Source organism: Falco naumanni, chromosome 5 (assembly GCF_017639655.2).
Source record: "Falco naumanni isolate bFalNau1 chromosome 5, bFalNau1.pat, whole genome shotgun sequence".
NCBI classification, from domain to species: Eukaryota; Metazoa; Chordata; class Aves; order Falconiformes; family Falconidae; genus Falco; species Falco naumanni.
Genome location: NC_054058.1, coordinates 35904999 through 35926544, shown reverse-complemented (window position 1 = coordinate 35926544; position 21546 = coordinate 35904999). Strand labels below are relative to the sequence as shown.

The 21546-nt window shown below is 37.6% G+C and overlaps 1 long non-coding RNA gene across 2 annotated transcripts in view; it reads right to left on the bottom strand.

Moving 5' to 3' along the window:
- Nucleotides 1-21546, bottom strand: part of LOC121089036 — a 59026-nt gene that overhangs the window by 31399 nt on the left and 6081 nt on the right. The window contains exons 2-3 of one of the 2 annotated variants that reach the window (XR_005828105.1): nt 5575-5647; nt 562-660 (exon numbers count right to left, since the gene is read on the bottom strand). This is a non-coding gene — a long non-coding RNA (uncharacterized LOC121089036). The remainder of the gene's footprint in view (nt 1-561; nt 661-5574; nt 5648-21546) is intronic. The other variant, XR_005828106.1, reaches the window with a different exon arrangement.

The following is a 21546-nucleotide window of genomic DNA, read 5'->3' as shown; positions in this document are numbered from 1 at the left end:
AAAAAGCAGGACACAACCAACATTATATTCAACAGCACACTTTATAGCCTCTTGTCCCAACAAGGTATGCTGAAAATCAGAGGTACCTTTCAAAGCAACATACTACCCAGTCTCACAACAAAGCACATACTGGCAAGTATAAGGAAACAAGAAGCAGAACACCTTGAACATAGATCAGTCAGTAACCCCCACACACTGACACATGCACCTAAAGGCCCATATGCCTAATTCTTTAGGGCAGGTGAGAGGGTGGGTGGGTAGGACAGAAAGCTTGATAGGCCCTTCCAGTTCTAACAGATGGAATACAATCAAGGTTAGTATTTCTTTACAAGAACTTCCTCTTTCCTTCCTGAGAGTGCCCAAAGACCCATGTTCCAATCCTTAGTAGACAGCAAAAAAGCCTGTCTTTCTAAAGGCTTTTAAAAACTTTACTTTTTAAATATCTCCAGGGTATTAAATACTATTTACTTGCATGCTGCATACCAGCAGCAACGTTCACTCCATGTATCTCCCATTTCAAACAAACAAACTCTTGTTCCTCAAAAACACAGTGGTATTTACCTCACTGACCTTGGGACTGCCTTCCTCCAGTATTTCTCCCTCATCAGTTTGCATGGGAACAGGATCTGTGCAAAGCTCTGCAGAAATGCAAAATACTGCCTAAAAGATAAAAAAGATACATATATATATATTAAAAAGTTATTTTTCTGCCTTTAACAGTGTTATGTAAGATTGTAGTGCACATAAATAACAATTCTAGGCTATGACCTTTAGTGTTCCCATTCTGCACATATTCTCTGAATTTTTATGTTTTTACACAAACAAGACAGACAACTGTTATTCAGGATAAGACATAACTCTACTCAAGAGAAAAAAAAATCAACTACCAGGAATACACTTTCTTTTTAATTTTAAAATATGTCATTGCAGAGTACTTAATGTATTCATTGTGTTTACTCATTAAAGCTACAGTCAGTAAGGAATAATCACCAGGACCAGTGCTGAGCAATTCTTAATTACTAGGAAATAGCTTTTGTGCAAATATAAGCTTCACAGATTCAGCTTACAATATAAAGCTTATTAGTTTGAAAAATTATTAGACTTCCAATAATCCCACAGATTTCTTGCTGTAAAAATTTGTTGCTTGACTTCAGTCTAGAAATAAATAGAGTCTAGGCTGTGAAGTCATCCATCTTTAGGTTAACATTTCTAATCTAACCCAGGTCAAAAGCTCCCATTGTTTCCAGTATTGAACACGGCTTGGTAATATAATTTTAAATTTGTTTGACTGTGTCAGTAAAGTCCCAACTGAACAAAATCTACACCCCAAACTCCATTCTTAGAATTGTGAAGCAACTTATGGAAGAGTGCAATAGAGTTAAGGAGACTTTGTTTACAAAGATTAGAATGTCTTCCACTCCAGAGGATAAGCCATCTTTCAGAGGTAATGGATCAAATTAATCAATTTAGGAGATCAAACACACCAGCATAAATTCAGAAGGAATCTGTCACTCTGAAAACGCAAGATGTAAGCTCTCAGCAGATCTATAACATTCCAGGTATGTAGAAAGAAAGGGCTCACACTGAGTTAAGAACTTAAAGCCAAGAGCCATTGGCCTTTAACAGCAGTCCCTCTCAAGATGCTGTAACTCTTCAGCTGTACCAGCATTTAAAATCCATTTAAAGTCTCTCCATTTCATTTTTGCACCTCAGCTACAGACCTGATAACTCTACTGTCATCTTCACAGCAGCAATTCCAATGGAAACTGACAACTTTGGGAGTGCAAATAGTAATGAGGCCAAAAAGAGAAAGCTCAGAATTTGTTCATCTAGACGCACCTCCTCAATTTCAAGGTTAAAGCCTGTTCATAATGCAAGGCTGCCTGCACTGTCAATGTCTTCTGTATATCGTACATAGGTAGACAACATCTTTCATGGCTATTAAAGCTGACACAAGGAATGAAGAATATGTTCTACAAACATAAAAGAGCCTGAAGCTACAAACCGTAACATACAATTGATTAAATCTTATAACCCCCAAGCAGTCATGCTCAGTAGCATCATATATTCTCATGCAAAGTATAAGAGCTGTGAAGACTTACAGCATAGTGATTTCCTTATCTGTAGAACAGGGAGTGAGAATAAAGCAGAACTCTCACCTAAACCATCACCAAATATTCTGGCTGCAGCATATAATTAAAAATTGTAGGTATCAAATGCTAAGGATGATTTGTATCATGCATCTATGCCAAGATGCTCCTACATATAACAAGTATTTCTCCCTGCCAGGCAGTCTTCTATTCTGCAGCAGAGGGGAGGACAGGCCGAGCCGTCCCTGTCCATGGTACTTTCACCACACTGAGTTTCTGAGACCCACTCCAGAGCTGCTGAGTTGGGAGTTTCTCAGCATGATTCTGCAGTATCAGATTCAAGTAATTGAGAAGCTCCACATATTGTTAGACAGACAGTCTGATGTCTAATGGCTAAAACAGCTTTGGCCAGAAGGATTGCTGTGGCACCAAACTGGCTTCAAATCAGAGAAACAAGCAAGAATGAACTTGAGCTACAAAACCATTATAAAAGCTTATAAAATAAACCAAGACCAGTCAGATCAGGCCAAGACCACTGCAAGGACAGGCCGCTGTTCATTCAGGGTGCTGAAAAAACTAAAATATGAACCTCTGAAAAACTGCCATGTTTATCTTCTCAGATATCACTCTCTACCAGAGGAATGGAAAGTGGCAATATTGGACACCAATTTTTATATATTACTCTTGGGAGAAGACAAAAAACTATCAACCAGTGTATCTCAAAGAAAAAAGTCAGCAGAACTAGAAAATAAATAAATGGAAAGGCTGTAAGAACAAAGATAAGCAACCTCCCACAGAAGACAGACTAAATATGCTGGAACTATCGATAGCTCACAGATCAGAGTAGGAAAAACAGAGAGAAATCTCTAAAAAAAGCAAATGTCATGGAGAAGGAAAAGAGTTTATTCGCTCTTCATTTGTCCCGTAATTCATGTTTTATCAGCTTTACTGTTCAAAACAAGTATCATCTATTCATACAATGGTCAGAGTGAACTCACATGGGACAGCAAGAAGGTGAAAATTTTAAAAGGCCCTATAATATACTGGAAAAAAGTCACAAGGTGAAAAGAAAATCCACCAAAAAATCTTGCAGATGGTGTAGGAAGACCCTAAACCACAGACTGCAAGAAATGTTGCAAGAGGAAGTTTCGCTAAGCACTACCCTTCTATTGTATTTTTTTCCCCACTGCATTTGCTTCTGGCTTCTTTCAGGAGACAAAACATCAGGCAACAAACTATGAGCCTAATTCAATACTATCATTTTTATGTTCCTCCTGCTTATGAGAATCCTTCATTCCCATGGCTACTGGCACAAGTGTGCTGCGTTTCAAGTTTATTTATCGCCAAAAGCAGGCATTTGGGGATTCCCCAAATCCATGGGAAACTACCTTTGTGACAGAGTTTTTTAGCAGTCATTTACAACTGAGGGTGACTTCTCAGCCAACGAAGTGCCAGTATGTGAAGAAATAATGTAATTATTCCACGTTGTTGTCACCGCCTCTTCAACTCGCTAGCTTCTAAAGCAGAGGGCTGAAGGTCACACACAGGGTAATTAATTTTGTACACAGAGGGTGGACAATCAGAATTTGTACTAGCATCCTATAGGACTGGAAAAAGGCCAAATGCCAAAATATACTTATTTCCAATATTTATGTGATATGCCAGGTTCTCCAGGGATAAAAATACATTAAGTTTACAGACAGTCCCATTTACACATCCAACATCTATCAACTAAATCACTCTTGGAAAAGGTCAAAAGACAATCTTCTTCTGTTCTTGCATATACCCACCAGAACTACTTCAGATGGGGCTGAAATGCCCCAATCTTTTCATTCATCTGGTATTTTGTAGAAAAATGAATCAACTTTGGCTCAAGTGAGGACTCCAAGGAAGGTCTGACAAATAGCAATGCACAGCTATGTCCACATATGATATGGCATGTCTAAAGGTATGAACAATTTTTATTTAATTCTTTATCATGCAGTGATGAGAATCTATTCTCAAAGGTAAAAACACTTGCTAATATGAACTGGCTGCAGTTCTTATGCCTACTACAATACTGTCCTATCATAAAATGATACAGCTTTGGGACAATCCAGTCTGATGTTTAATCCTATGTTCCGTCTCTTTCTGCAGAGAAGATGTACACATTTCATTCAGTGATATCAGGATGATGGATGCAGCTACCAGTCATAAATTCAGTGTAAGCAGAACAGTGCAGAGGACCTTATGGATACTATCTCTTCACTTCTGCACTCTAGCACACTCTGACAAATAAAACCTCAGCCAAATTTCCATACATGAAATGCCTGAAAAATCAATACCAGTGGAAAAGGTACTTCCTCCAGGCCTCATTTTCCTCGAGGTAGAAAGGTGCACCATTCAGGAACACACAGTCCTCATTAGCAAGAAAAAGCAGGAAGCCAAATGTCTTCAAATTTGCTGTTCAAACAGGCACCACTACAACTAAACACCTTATCTAACACAAGAGCCTTTCATACAGCAATACTTTGGGTCTTTTTTCAAATTGCCAGCAGCAATCAAATATGGACTAAAGAGGAAAACTGTTCTTCATTTAATATAGAAGAAAAAAATATTTCAAGTTTCTGAACAGTGCAGCTGCAAGATAAGCACTTATTAATGTAAAACCAATTGTGGTTCCTGTGAATTCCAAATTCTAAATTGGATATGGCCCACTGGAAAACCCCTGAAGGACAGTAAGGCTGTCTGAACTGTCACCATTACAGACAGTAAGCAGAAGTGAAGGTAGGTCCCAAACTCTCTCACAAATGAACAAAGCCGAACAGGCACATGAGCATTCTGCAAAGACTGTGATCTTGTATACACGGCATACTCAAAACAAAGCAGTCAGAACAAGGCAATACTCTACTGAACTATGCCTTAAATGAGACTGCTTGTTTGACACAATTGTATTGATACATGACTGCAGTCATTAGTCCTTATCTAAGTACATAGACAAAAAAGTGTTAATTTTTAGAAGATGGTCTAGCCATATTATATATAATTACTACAGCTTTACATTACATTGAGTTTGTTACGAATGTACAAAACCAATGCAATATTTAATATGCAGAAAAAGAACAGAATATTTTTTGTCACTTTAAATGTGAGTTGAGAGGTACTGAGATGAAAGCAAAAGCATCCAGAAGGTAAACGAAATTTGAATGCAACTTCATTGCTTGCAGGAACTAATCACTTACCTATTTCAATGACTTCAAAATCTCATCATCAATTATTTAATTTTCAAAGGAAACTAACATACACACAACGTTTAGCTGACAAAAACAAATTGCATCAGGCAGTTACAGAAAAAACTTTACACCCAAACCCACAGGAAATAGCACACTAGAAAGTATATGAAAACAGCAACATATCCTATAGATGGTTAAGGACTCGTACAGGGTAGGGTTCTTCTCACCTCCAACTTTCAAGAACACAATATTGAACTTTGGTTGATTCTTACCTTTGACAGTTTCCAAGGGCTGCCAAAGCCCACAAGGATCCGTCCTGGCTACATTCAGTGCAAAAACGAAACCCTAAAAGGAGTAAAAAAAAATAAAAATAAATTAAAAAAAAAGTAAAGGTCAGGCAACTGAGGGCATTAGTAGATAAAAAAAAGTCAATTGTATCCAAAGCTCAGCAACCCTTACTCCCAAAACATTTAGAAAAAGCCATATTCATTTTAGTAAAATCACATAGGGTAAACAAAAGATTGTAATTGCAAAAGCAGCAATACAGCCCCCTCTCCTTCTCCCTCCTCCTTCCCCATAACTTATGCAGTATTGGGGAGATGAAGGAAAAGAGCTACAGTTCGGGTTAGAGCTAAGGAAAGAAGTACCTTTCTCCTCACTGTTTTCCCACTTAAACGGCCACCCCAGTCTAGAAATTTGTTCTTTGAAGGCAAGAAATTTACATATTGCAAAAAGCATTTATTTGCTGAGCCTTAGGCTCAAGTTTTAGAAATTTAGGTTTTTACAGAATGAATTTGCACCACTGCAGGAAATGCGTCTTTACCTCAGAGAAAATTTTAAAAACAATATTCTTTATCACTTATGCATACTTCTTACTCACCCACCACCACATAACTTAGACCAACAATCAGTTTTGAGGAAGAAAAAAAAAAAAAGAAAAAAGAATCCTTATACTGTGACCCACCAAAACATTTAAGAGGTATCTTATACCTGTAATCTGTCGTATTCAGTCTGCTGGCTTACAAACTTGTTCTGAATCCTCACTAAATACTATAGACACAGGCCTGACACTGAAGTCTAAGAATGTACCTTGCATAGTGCTGCACAACAGAAACCTCAAACTGCTACTGAACAGGAAATTCCCCTCCCAGGGATTTACTAGGCACTATTAGAGTTTCTGTAAACTTTGCCACTGGAACCACTTGGAAAAAAAATCCAGCTAACATTTCCTCAAAGGTATAACAGCAATACCTCCTAAAATGAATGTCACCATTTAAACTAGGCGTTGCAAATTTTATATGTGCTGAAAATGCTGTTTGTTTGGGAGTAAGTTGCAATCTTCTCCCTATGCACCATCATATTATCCTTTTTACAACAGTTTTTAGCTGTTTAATTACTATGTATAGGTACAAAACTGAAATGCTTGTTTTTCATCCAGAAATGTACATACAGCCAAAGCACTGTCAAAGCAAACGTGCAACATGCTCAGTCAATCACTGTGAAGTAGTTTTCCAAGTGAAAAATCTATACTAAGTACATCATCACCTTAATATTGTGATATTGTCCTAAAAGTATTAGCAACCTTAGAGTTCATACCTAAATTGAGAATGATATTACCAGGTAAGGCATTCTAAATCACTGTTAGAAACTAAGGCACTGGAGACAGAAGTCTGATAAAACTCAAACTCCTGATTATTTACTACAATAAGTGGATGCACACTCTGAAATGAGTAAGAGGCTGTAACATCTACCACTTCATAATACTTCCTCCCCTGAAAAAAATAAACACTGCTTTCATCTTAGCAAACTAAGTAAAGCAAGCTGCATTTACCTAGCTTCATTAAACAGGAGATTAAGGAAATACTTCTACTATTGAAATCTATTGAAAATTATATGCGGAGCTAAAAGTAACCCATTCAGTTGTCTTTAAGCTTTCAATATTCCCTATTAATTTCCAAAAGAATAGAAAAAAAAAGAAAAATTGATTCCTCAAATAAATGTTAAATTATCATCCACCTCTCTAAAACATCTTAGAAATATGCAGCCATGCCATTTAATACACTATTATTAATCTATGCAGTCAAGTACACAGTACTTTATAGGTGGAATCAAAGGCTGTTGTTGACTTCGCATTTTATCATGCTTTTCTGACTTGTACTTCCATCCAATAAGTGTATCAGCCAAAAAAGCAAGACTAATCAAGTGTCTCTGCAGTTTTTCAAAGCATAGGATCTGAAGTTGGAGAATTGTAAATATTGCACAAGCTGGCCAAAAACCAGCTTTTCCTAGAAAGGGGCTGTTGCAGGCTGGATACTGAAATACCCTAGCATTAGCATCCGGCAAAAGCATCCAAAGTTCCAGCCAAACCACCACATGCTTATGGACCACTAATATCGCCACGGGAAAAGAGAGAACTGCTACTAATTATGCCAATAATCTGTCTTATCTCATCACAGAATCTTATTCATGGAGTATGAATTCCAATCCCTAATTGAAAAAAGCCTCTCATCAGTATGTATCTGACTAGATACAAGACAAGCAAAGACTGATCCTCCTCCTCCTCCTATTACTCTGACAAATTTAGACCTATGTTTCTAAAGCAATTTAATGAGCAAAGTCAAAATGGCATGAGTAGAATCCAGTGAAAACAGTTTGGGTTAAAGATACAACTTGACCTGTAGCTGAGTAGGACTGCAAAGATGTTACAGCAAGGAGAATCTCAGCATCTACCAAGGTCAGAACAGAATATAAACATCATGCATACAGTCCTCCCAAGTTAAATCCTCAATGTATCTACTTCTGCGAGCAGCTAGGACTTTAGGATGCATCAATCCACTTGCCTGGACTGCATTGGAAAAATTTTAGCCAGGAAAGCAGACACAGTTTGATTAGGTAGCCAGAGGGGAAGGAAAAGGAAAAACAAACAACCCACCCACAATTTATGCACCATTCTTCTGACAGAACAAATGGGGAGACCTCTCCCTTCCCTCCAAGAACCATGATAGTTCCTTAACAAGTATTAATCAGCTAATTACAACACTTACTTATTAGTTCAGGCACCCAGGCACACTGAAAGATCAGACTCAGTCTCTATTATGTTGCAATAACAGAAACAATTCATTATACCTACATACTCCTGGCTTACGTTTATTAAGTCCTACCCTGACAGACCAGAACTGTATGCATGTACAGTGTAACCCCTAAAATATTCTGTATATATTTCTAGTACCAATATAGTGAAGTGCAGCAATCTGCTTAGCTGGGTTAGGGGATCTATGAAGCAGCACAAAATCCTGTCCAGGACTCCTAGACTAGCTTTTTTCCTCAAGTACTTTTTAGAGTACTGCACATCTTCCCACATTTGCACACCAAGTTCTTTACTTACAGCAAATACCTCCTTTCTGGTCACCTCACATAAACTGTCTCTGTAAGAGCACTAAAATATTCCAGGTGCCCAGAACTGAAAGGAACGGGCTGCCATCATGAAAATGTTTTCATCAAATTCTCCCCCTCAACCTCCCACCCAAATCTGGAGAAACAGTAAACACAGGTAGCACAGAATTTCCTACTATGAGATACAACAGAACAGTAGGAAGCTCTAAAAATGCAGTCTCTATTCATAACTAGGAGAAAACATGTGGTGAAACTAGTTTCTTGTATTAGAACTAAGATAACACAGACAAGCATGTTTAAGGAAAATTATTAGATAATCCTACAATAACTCCTGAATATTAAATATAATGCGTAAAAATGAATCCCATTACCTACCAACTGTCAGGTATTTAATCCTATTTTGAAAGCATAACTTGTCAGCAGCACTGAACTGGCTAACACTCAAGCCCATTTCAAGTCATTCAGAATCCACCACCCTGCTTAACCACAGCTAGAATTAAATACTTCAATTTTGGTTTTGCAAAACATAACCAACTGCCAGGAATGAAGAGAAGTCCAGATCTATTGGTTTACCACTATATGTCCAAATTAGTATCACAAAAATCTAAACTATTCCAGTTACAATTATTCAAGCACAATAAAAGAAAGGTTTGTTGTGAAGGTAACCATCAAGTGACATTTCTAAGTTTACTGCATCATCTTGTTGACTACTGCTCATGCTTAATGTACAGCATTATCTAGTCACAAACTGTTCCTGTCGTTGAACTAGCTACCATAAACTGTCTTTTTTTTTTTTACTGAGCTTCTAGCATTAACGAAGATCTTTCTAGCATGATTTCCATTCAAATGATTCCTGACTAGAAACAGTGCATTTGGAGACAAAAGGGGGTCTTTGCTGCCACTGTGGTTTAACTGTCCCTTTGCTAAGTGAGTAAATGTTTGACAGCAGCAAATTTTAAATTTAAATTTAGTTCTGACTTACGTTGTGGAATGATTCTGATAAAGCAACCAAGAACACACTCTCTGTTCAAAGGACCTCAAGCTGTCTAAAAAACATCACCTCACAAAAACTAGCTGCTGACATAACTACACAAAACCACTGCATACTTAATTAGGATATTGGGAAGCTGGCTTAAAGTCATTCACAACTTCAAAACAATACAGAAATATTTGAAGTTTTTTTCATCTACAGCACACTGGCACCGTAACAGTAATGATTTACTATAAAAATTATCCAGGACAATCCAGGTGTCACTGTGGTAGTCCTTCCCCATTTCACTTTTCAAGACTGAAGAGGGAAATGCAACGTGTAATCAATTAGAAACAATTCAGTAGAAGGAGAGACACTACTGGTAGTTAAGAGAGGATTTATGACCTCCTTCTTTCACATTGTTTACAACCACCTCTTTGCATTAGTGAGGTGGAAGGAAATCCAGGAAGGATTAGCACTTCAAGGAAAAATGAACTAAAAATATGACTCTAAAGAAAGCAGCTGGGAGGAATGGGGAAAAGGTGGAAAGCCTCGAGAGCAGCACTGAGTAATGGCAGCTGAGTATTTCACATAATCACCATGGTATACTACAGCAAAACACAACACGGAATAAAATGTCCATGATGTTTAATTCAGTGTTGGCTGAATAACATCACATTCTGCTCAATATTAACTTCTCGGTGCTGATGGTTTTTTTACTATATGGAAAATGGTTCAGCTGTTAATGTAGATATGACACAGCCACCTTCAACAACATGATAAATAACTGTAACTTGGAACAGATACCACACACACTAGTCTGCTCTCCTCTTCTATGGGAACATTAGAATAGAAGGACTATACAGAAGTTATGTCATTAACCTCTGTGTACAGAACACAAGCTCCAATTCACAGCTTTCACATCAACAGCCCAAATATAAATTAGTAAATCACTTTCATAAATCAGAACACTCACAAAGATGGGGGGGTGTTATTGCTAAATGGACAATTACACAACATGATCTGCTCAAGAAAACTCAATCATCAGTGAGTTTGTTGTTTGGGGTTTTTTTTTGTTAAAGAACGTCTTCCCTTTTCATTCAATGTTAAGGAGGACATGAGAAACAAGTGCAGAAGGATACTTCTCAAATAACATCTATGGGACTTTTCCTGAGCAAATGAGTAATATTTCTTAACTTGTGTCTATATAATCTTTTGAAAAGCAAAAAAAAATATTCTTGATCAACTGGCTACCAGATCATCACTTTCAAAAGCTGACTAAGGAAAGGCAGCCCTGGACTGCACAAAACTGGTCCCAAGTCAGACTTTCTATTTAGAAGAACCTGTTTCTAGCTCTTCAATCTGAAGACAGCCTTGAAACATGAGCTGAAGACAGAACATCGCATTGCCACCTTCCCAATGTTCCAAAACATCTACATAAACAACACTCAAAGTGCTAAATGATTCTCCTCCCACTAAAGGAAAAAAAATTTGAAAAGTGTATTTTTAAAAATGATTTGCTTACAACCTGTTGCCACTTTTTACTGCACAAAGCAGCATAAAAATGCACTTGTTTCCTGCTCATGCTGATTTTGCATAAGAATCTGTTAAAGGTTACAGTGAACATAAGAGGTGTTTCTCCCTACTTCCCCTCAGCAGCCTATCATACAATACACATTACTTCCCAACTGTAATCAAGGTTCCATCCCAACTATAATCAGCCCAAGGCTGCCAACTGATTAAGTTTTCCAAAGTCTGTTGAGCTTTGTCCCATTATCTTTTCAGGGTGCCTGAAGCATGTACATATACACACATTTATATGCATATACACATATATGTAATGAATGTCCTCAAAACTATTTCTACTTTTTCTCCTTCAACACTCTACCACAGTGTTTATGGAAACTATCAAAACTGAGGTTGTTGGGAAAACTCTTTTTCTTAACTGACCAACAATGTCACCTTGACAGCATGCATAGCAAGAGTTTTGGTGAAGACTGGAGCATCTGGGAATAAGTAACGGTGAGTTGAGAATACTGGCTATTTTTTCCACTCTATATCAGAGTTTTATCCAGCCAACACAATGAAAGAAATTGTTTAGCAAAATCGGAAAGAAACTATCACTACAAAAAAACCTCATTATTTTCAACTCTTCATCTTCTGTTCTCTTAAGTCTTGCAAACTAATGCTTTTCAGTCACAAAAAAGAACTACTTCACACAGTTAATAAAGCTTCAACATAATAATGGAAGCAATACTCAGAATCCTAATAACAAGCAGTCATTACCACAAGTATTATAACTATCATGCAATTTAATGATGCCCTGGTGGCAAAAGTGAGGATGCAGTCAACACAGTCAAAAGTGCCAGCAATCCATGGATGTATACTAGCATTCCCAGCAGTTCAGCACTGCAGAAGCAAAATCAGCACAATGCTTTCAAGCCTTATTTCAGGACATTTGCAAAATGACAGAAAGTCTTCAGAATACAGAGGACCTGAGTTTCCTGGAAGAAAGGTGAACGGGAGAGGGGATGTTATACCGGACCAGAGACTTTAAATGTCTTTCTCCATCTTAACCAAAATGTTACGATGAGAAAGAAGCCTAACTCCCAACAGCTCAACTTTAAACCTGAATGCTATAAATAACTTCTTTAGTGCTGATAATACCAACAGAAACATCCCATGCAATTGTTCATACCGCGAAAGACAACTCAGGATTGAAGGTTTCCTTTTGAGCCACAAGTAACAGTCACCAAGTCCTATGTAACAGCACGTTTATCAAAACCAGCAGTAGTAATTAAATTAAAACTGGTAAGATAGTAAGTAGGCATGTGCACAGAGAAGGGGGAGGGGTGACATCCACTGACACATTTAAATGGCAGCTTCAGCAGTTACAAGATTTAAAGGCAGCACTACTAAAAATCGTTCAAATGCAACACAGGAGTGGAAGATACTGCACCTTTCAAACTCTTTAGTTCTTATTAACTTCCTGTAGAAGAGTACCAAAGTTTCCGCTGTTAAACTATCCTTCTGTTTCATTACCGTTTACAGTAAGAGCTATGTTGTTAGGAAATACACACCAGCGAGGCTGTGGCTGTATTGGTGCTAACTCCAACTGCAGGTCTGACATGCAGATGCACACACAATGCTGTACATAGAGCAGCTCTAGACCACAGCACGACAATCTGTAACCCTGCTTTGGGGAGATGTTTACAGCTAGGCTGAGCCGAGACAGAGCCAGGAGGGGGACCGGGATGATGGGAGAATGATGCTTAAACTACAATTTGCTTTTATTTTTTACTTCACCCTGCTAGTTTACACCCCAGAATTTTCCAAATGAATGTTCCGTATTTATCCCATTTCTAATCATTAATAACCGAGGTTTTGTTCTATACAAAGACATTCTGACTTCCTACTAACATGATTATATATGCAGAAAGTCCAAGACCTTAACACTATTCTTGTCAAAGAACACAAATACCGAGTTGTTAAGCAAATAATTCTAAACTATAATTGCAGACACCAACTTTCAACATAACCAGCTGCCAAGTTCAGCTTCATCAATATTTATAGCATGACATCCATCTGAGTTTTACTTTTCAGCTATTTAGGCACCTAAGAAAGGAATAGGAAGCTAATTCTCAACAGTTGCTCTATATTCAACAATGTTTTTCTTAACATTCTTCAAAGAAATGAGACAATACGCTCATTTTTATCGTTATTTTTAAGAATTTAAAAACAAAATTAAAGTTATTAGCAATACAATCCTAGTCTTCAACACTGCAATCTCTGATAAACACATTCAGTAGGAACTACTGAATGTGGAACCACTTGCAAGAAGAATTTTGGACCTGCTAAAGTAAGTGTATGTGAGGCCAGGACCCCAAATTTTCAGTCTTTTGGTTTGGCACAAAACAGTTCTTCAACATTCAAATCCAATTTTGTCTAAAAGTGTCATTTAAAAGATAGGTAACTAATCTTTACTATTTCCACCAAAAATATACAAGCCTACATTCAGGCTACCTACTTGCAATACATAACAACTGATTTTCATAGTCAAGGTCTCCCACCATATCTAAAAACCTAACTCTTTACATTTGCTCCTAGGTTTTAAAGTTTTTCACCTTTGTATGTTAGGTTTTGTTCATCCTTTATTCAACCTGAAACTGTAGTAATAAAAATTATTAGGGAGGTTTTTTTGAGTTAAAACTCTGTAAAATTGAAGTTACTTTTAGTCTGTTTACATACCCAGCTGAAGTGGGGGCAATTTAAGCTAATATACAGTTTTCATACATAAAGCAGTACCAGTTTATCTAGTTACCTGAACTGGTGAAAGTAACATTATCCAGCATTGGGTAAGCACAGGGTTAGAGCTGGAGACAGAACAGACCAATTATGTCAGTGTATTATTGCCCTGAGGCCACCAGCACCTTATGCTGTCAGAAGTGTTTTCCATTTCTTACTGGCCAATATTAAAAACATTTGATACAATGGGACTTCTACCATTTTTCCCCTTGTTGCCTAAACTTCAGAATTACCAGGAAGGCTCTCTGATTCCCTGGCCAGGTGAGTTTCCACAACAGCTCTCTGGGAAATAAACATTAGTCATAAATACTCAGGTTGCTTACAGGTAAGTCATATTGGAGAGTGGGTTAGAGTCCCACAGGAATACGCAAATGATTATACACATTGTCAAGTATTGGTATGGTGGCTTAGAGTCCCACCAAGATATATGTAATGCACAACTGTGTAAATCTTTACTCTATTACAGGGATGCCTGGAGTCCAAATTTTGGGTATCGGTAATTTGAACCTTTGTTGGACACTATCTGCTGGATTTTGGGTACTAGTAATTTGAAATTTGGATGGGATATTGTTTGCCATCTTGTGTATCAGTAATCTGAAACTTTGTTGGACATTGTTTACTGGATTTTGTCTCTTTTGGACTCTGTTTGCCAGATTTTTCTGTCAGATTTTGTTTAAGTATTGGGTATTTGTGATATTGAAAACTTTGTAACATGGGAACTGGACATTCTACTGGGGGGGGGGGGGGGGGGCGTTCTTAAGAGTTCTCCATCGGGCTGTGTATTAAGATACTGGAGCAAGTTTGGGGGTGACCCCCTCCCTCAGAAAAAAATTAGTAGAATAGCATAATCACTGGTGGCCCTTGTATACCTTTGATGAGCAGGATAAATGGCATAAGAACAGAAGTATAAATTATAATACAGTATTGAAATTAATATTGTTTTGTAGATGCAAAGGAAAAAGAAGTCCCATTTGTGGATTTTATTTTTTTGCCTTGAGAAGTTATCATGAAACAAGAAATATAAATTTATTATATTTTATTCTAATGTGTCAATGATGATGGAGGATAAAAAGAAACTGCCTCTGTGTTGTTCTGCTTGCAGTATTGGGAAAAGGTGTTTGAAAATGAAGAATGAAGAAGGGGATGTGCAATTGATGGTTTCAGGATAGTGTTGTTTGTAATAGGGAGAGATTTTTGCCTAAGGAAAAAGAACGGTGTTGGAAAAAGCTAGGGAAGAGAATTACAGAATCAATTACTTTTACTACTTTGTTTGTGCTGCAGATATAAGAAAGTTGCAAAAAGTAGGTAGTATGTCTGGAATGTCAATCTCAGTTGACAGAAATTACTTGTGAGATTTATAACAACAGAAAGGAATTGGAAAGAGGGCAAAAAATGAAAAAGAAAGTAAACAAGAAAGAAACAAATTTCAGCAACCACATTTACCCCAGCTCCATCCTGAGATGGAAAAGAGGTTTCCTGAAAGGATGAGGGCATGGAAGAGGGCAAAGAATGGAGGAAATACAAGGAATAGAAATCCTTTGAGGAAAGATCAGTGCAAAGAAAAAGGACACTGGAAAAATGAATGTCCAAAGAAACAATCAGCTAACTGGATACCCTGTCTGCATCTCTTCCAGAGACAGACCTGCTTACGATTGGTACGAAGATTCCAACTGACAGAGACTGGGGGTGAATTTAGAGGCATCCCTAGCAGGATCCCCTGCTGCCAATGAAGCTGGGAAATGAAACCGTAGATTTCTTGAATAGATATAGGAGCAACTTATTCCATAGTAACTAGTTGTAGGGGCTTCTCAGTAAATTTAATACGCCAGTTGTTGGGGTTACTGAAAAGAGAGAATTAAAGAATAAAAAATTTTTGAAACCAATGGTATATCAAATTGAAGGTAAATCTTTAATACATCAGTCCTTGTATATGCTGGAATACCCTACACTTCTCTTAGGTCCAGATTTACTTAGTAAACTACAGGCTCAAATAACATTTTTTTTTGAGATTTCCATTCAGTTGTATATCCCACGGGAAAAACAGCTGGAAGGTGCAAATGTATCTACAGCAAAGGGAACAATGAAGTGAACCAGAAATCTTCTAAAAAATCCTGGATGCTGTATTTCTGTTGATATAGGCTACTGAAGTACCAGGGAAAGCTAACACCACACCAATAAAGGCAGAATTAAAACAGAACTCCAAACCGATAAGAAAAACAAGGGGTGGGGGGGATGACCGGAACAATATCCTATGAAAATGGAAGAAAAAACTGGATTAGAGACTTCGACTTGTACCACATACTGTGACCTCAGTGCTGCAACAAGGACACCACCATTATTGCCTAGTAGAATGATCCAACATCAAACAATATTAGTGGAACTGGACGATGTAAGTTTAAAGGTAACAACCTCTTCGAATGCTGGTACTTTGTTGCTGGTACCTGATGATACAAACCTACAGCATAACTGTATATTAACTACTGAACAAGTCTTTTCCAGTGGGCCCGATTTGAAGGATGTTTGACTGGAAAATCTGGAGTGGACTCTTCATGCTGAAGGGAGAATGACCATCTGGATATGCAGTGGTAACTTTTGAGGGTGTGATTGAATCATAACCCTTGCCATCAAATACTTCAGCATAAAAAGCTGAATTAACTGCCTTGACTAGAGCTTTGACATTGTCACAGGATAAATAAGCAAATATACATATACTTTCTAAATATGCCTTCAGAGTGATACATGCACACGGGGCAGTATGAAAAGAAAGAACTTTTAACCCCACAAAGGTCACCTATTAAGCATGGATCAGAAACACTGAAATTACTAGAAGCTGTTCAAAAACCTAAGGAGTTGGCTGTAATTCATTTTAAGGCTCACCAACCTGGACATACTGAGGTCATACAAGGGAATTGATTGTAAGGTGGATGAAATAGCAAAGAGGGCAGCCAACAAAACAATAATGAGAACCTTGATTCCTCAAAACCTAGTGAGAACTGAACCGCCCAAATACAATGAAAAGGAGAATGAATTAGCTAAGATGCTAAAACATATAAGGACTTCAGATGGGTGGTGGGTAGCATCTACTGGACAGTGTTTAGTAACAGCTTCCATAATGTGGAAATTGCTACAGCAGACACATAAAGAAACTCCTATGGAAGCAGATGTTATAATTCCAAGTGTTACAAGGTATGCAATAGGTCCAAACATGCAAAGCTATGCTGATGAAATAGTAAACCAACATTTAATATGTTGTAAAATAATCCTGAAGTGGAATTAAGACCTCCACCTGGAAAGGTAAAGAAAAGGGAATATTCTGGGGTAATACTGGCAGATGGATTTTTCTGAATTACCAAAATGCAGTAATTATAAATATCTTTTGGTATTGGTAAATACCTTTTCATGATGGCCTGAAGCTTTTCATGCCAAACCAACAAAGCTCTAGGTAACAAACTATTAAATGAGATTATACCAAGATTTGAAGTTCCAAGTGGAAGTTCATCAAACAGAGACTCACATTTATAGCAGAAGTAATAGACAGTTTCTGCCCTTTCAGGAATAACATAGGATTTACATACACCAGAGACTCACATTTATAGCAGAAGTAATAGACAGTTTCTGCCCTTTCAGGAATAACATAGGATTTACATACACCTTGGAGACCCCAGTCTAGTGGGTAAGTAAATAGGATTAATAGGTCTTTAAAGAAAGAATTGGCTAAATTATGTCAAGAAACTAATTTAAAATGGATAGATGTTTCACCTATTGCTTTAATGAGAATCAGAATCACCCCAGAAGTTAGGAAAAGGTGAGCCCATCTGAAGTATTCTGTGGAAGACTGTATGCTGTACATTGAACAGGAAAGGAAGACCAAACTAATATTTCTGGTGATTGGGAGCTAACTGAATATACTGTCTTTGGGGAAGACTCTTTCCTCATTGTTCTCTGTTGAATATACCTATACACCTGTACCATTGGACATGCTGGTGCATCCTTCCTGACTCAGAAATAAGCGTATCTGAGAACGTGGTTACATGAATCATTGAAAGAGAAGTAGAAAGGACCGTTCCAGATATTACTTATTACCTACACTGCTGTCAGGCTTGAAGGTATCCATGGAGGGATTCATCACAGCAGGTTTAAGCCAACTACTTTGCCAGAGTGGACTGTCAAGCAAGAAGGACCTTAACACTTGAAACTAACTTGAGAGTAATGAAGTTCTAGGTTGGGTCTCTTGCAATACTGCCAGGCAGCATGAAAGTTAACTAAAATAAGACACTATATAAATTTGGATTGTATACAGGGAGATTTGAGTTTGTTAGCACTATTTCTTTGTAGATACTTGTTTAAACATGTTTTACCAATGTATAGAATTTTGCCTGTTATGTGGTATAGGAGAACTCATGGACACAGCATACTTACTTATTTGAAAATTGTGGAAAGATCAACGAAGGTTATTAATAAGACACAGTATTGGGTATGTACCCATTTCCCTGAAAACACTCATAAAGGAATTCCTCTAGTTAGTATTGCTATTCCATTCAGGACTAATTGGAATAGCTTGCAGGTAAGACCAAAAATACACTAACTGGAACAAGACTGACCTCCAAACTTGGACAAATACTGAATCCACACCTGTCTGACATAAGGTGCATAAATAAAACCAAGACACACAAATAGAGCTCAGGTTATTTGCGGGGCACTACCCACATTGTGATTGGTCAACGCAGCTGACGAATCCGTCAGAATTAACTATGACTAAGTACTGGAACGTTCTGTTGGGGACTGGGTGGTATTGGATATATGGCAGTGTAGCACAAAAAGCTTTATGACCAAGACGGTCAGGCATTTGTACATTGGGAGAGATTTTTCCCCAATATAACTACAGCTGAGAAACTGGATAATAATCTGTTGTTAATAACTTACCTGCGGAGCTATAGGCAAGTCAACCCCCCCCCCCTTATAGGAAAACCCATTGGATTTCACTCTTTTGCTAGGTGCATTATTCCTTGTTTGGGGGTTGCTGAATTGGAAAAAGCAATGAGAGGATAGCCAGCGACACTACAAACGTCACAAAGGCTTTGCAGGAAGAAATTTCAGAAATAGCTCGTATAGCTATGCAAAATAGAATGGCATTAGATACGATGTTGGCATCCCAGGGCAGAGTTTGCACTATTGTTAATACTAGTTGTTGTGAGTATGTGGATGGAAGTCGGAGAATTTCTACCGACATAAAACAGATTTGGAAACATATGAAAATGTTGCATGAGATCCAGAAAGATGGTACCTCTTGTGGATTTCAGGAAGTTTGGACTGACTAACATCCCAGTTACCTGAGTTACACCTATGGATTAAAAAGTTAATTGTAATTATTGTACTCATGATTGCTATATTTGTATGCTTCCATGTTATATTATACTGTATCGTGAAGTGCTGTATTGCTGCAATTAAAGAGTAGTTCGGAGAGCGCAAGACTTATGTGATATATGAATATATACAAGTCCCAAAGGGTGAACATCTCCTAAATTTCAGAATTACCAAACTCTGATTTAGTTAAAACAGGAACACGCACAACTTTAGGTCAAGCTGACCCAACCTCTCAAGTTAAATGACTCACCCTCTCAAGTACCCACCATACCAAATTCTCAAAACTCATGAATGAAAGGACTTCTAATCAAGGGAGCAAATCATTGGAAACAAAGAACAGATAACAATAAGAACACCATTAATTATACAGAAAGAGAGAAGGTAAGCTGATAAGGTGCTGCAATACTCAGAAAATTAGTTGGAAGTATGACAAAGGTAATTGTGGTAGTGGGAGATCACGATCTGCAACTCAAATAGCACCCCCCTCCCCCTAAAAGAGGGCAAACCCCTGCTTCGGGAGCACTCATAGTGGGTAAAAAACTTCAGCAGTGCTGTCTGAGGATGCGCGCTAATTTGCATTAGAAGCGAGAAACATCTAACCAATCCTGTGCATAAATGAAAATAAATATGTAATGTGCTACGCATATGCAAGTACTCTACCGTACATAATGTTTACCCTCGAGTAACTTGGTGTGCATGTTAGCAGGAAAGATCCCCCATGCACCCAGCACTGCAATAAATCAATGTCGGGTTTCTAAACTATCATTTGGTTTGGAGAGTTTTCCTGGTTACGATTTTTGTAACACCCTGAGACACTTCTCCACAAACTAATTTACTTTCCAACCAACAGGAAGCCTTTCTCAACTTGAATCTATTTTCTGCAATAAATGAATTGCCAAGGACAGGGAAAAGAAAGATGGTTTTTGAATATGGAAGAACCAGAGGAGTTAACTTCCAACAAAAGAGAAGATTATCGGTCAGTTTTGGTTGCTTCTCAGTGCACTCAAACAATTAAAAAGGCCAAGCAAAGGAAGTTATTGACAACCAACTTACTGTAACCACATAGTTTTAAAAGTGAGTGAAAACACCTATCTGTGCAGTAAAAATCCCACGTTTTTCCCCCTTTCAAGTATCATTCAGCAAAGTCAGAGCCATCAGAAACACAGGTAATGTTCTCCTAACCTTTTATTAAATAGAATAGAAACACTGAAAAACAACTGAAATGTGCACGCTCTTCATGCTGTCACCACACCAGCCACTGAAAGTGAATGAGCAGATCCTGAAGCACACGAACATTTATCCAAGCAAAAAGCACAGCTATATAAAAAAAACCCCACCTTTATTTAAGCTTGAATATCTCACTTTGTTTTGAAGGGCAATAGGAAATATATGAGCTGTGCCTGTATAAAATCACCACAAAAAAAGACAATGTAAGGGTTAGAGGAATTTAGTATTAAGACAGTATCCATCTTTAAAAACTCCCAATGTGAGAAAGTTTTCAAAAATATGAAATATTGACTTGTTTTTTTCAATGCTAATGAAAATTGGTCTGTATTTTGATGAACAGTTCCATACAAGTACTGTGGCTCAGTATTTTTTCATTCCTGTTCTCAAATACTCATCTGCATCTCCAATTGCAAAAATAGACAATCGGTACAATGCAAATAAAATCTGACAAGGCAGAAGCTTAGCTGTTTGACAAACAGAGCAAGTTAGAAAGCTAATTTGAAACAAATTCTTCTCAGAACCCAATTTAATACGGAAGGATATGAATTTAAATTACAATGGCTGTGATAGTAAAACTTCCTGTGTGGACACCCATTTGTGCCAAAGTGCTCTTTTTTTAGCTTCTTACTTAGAAGCAGTTTAAGCTGAACTTAAATAAAACAAAAAAAACTAAACAAGAATTTCAGAAAAAGCATGTGCCCAGCACAGAGTTAAATTGCTATGTTTACAGCAATATAAGAATATCATTATAATCACACAATCACATCTGGGAAAAATCTCAACATGTAAGAATTCTAGAGGGGGTCACAAAGAAGAATATTAAAACCCACAAAAGTAGCTGACAATGTTGTAAAGCAACTATTTCATGCAACATGTATTATGGCCTTCTGAGAGTTATTTTCAGCCACTTCAAGTCAAGGATGGATCATAATCCATTTTGCAGTGAAGAGTATTTCTGAATCTGTAGGAAGCTGGGGTAAGGGGA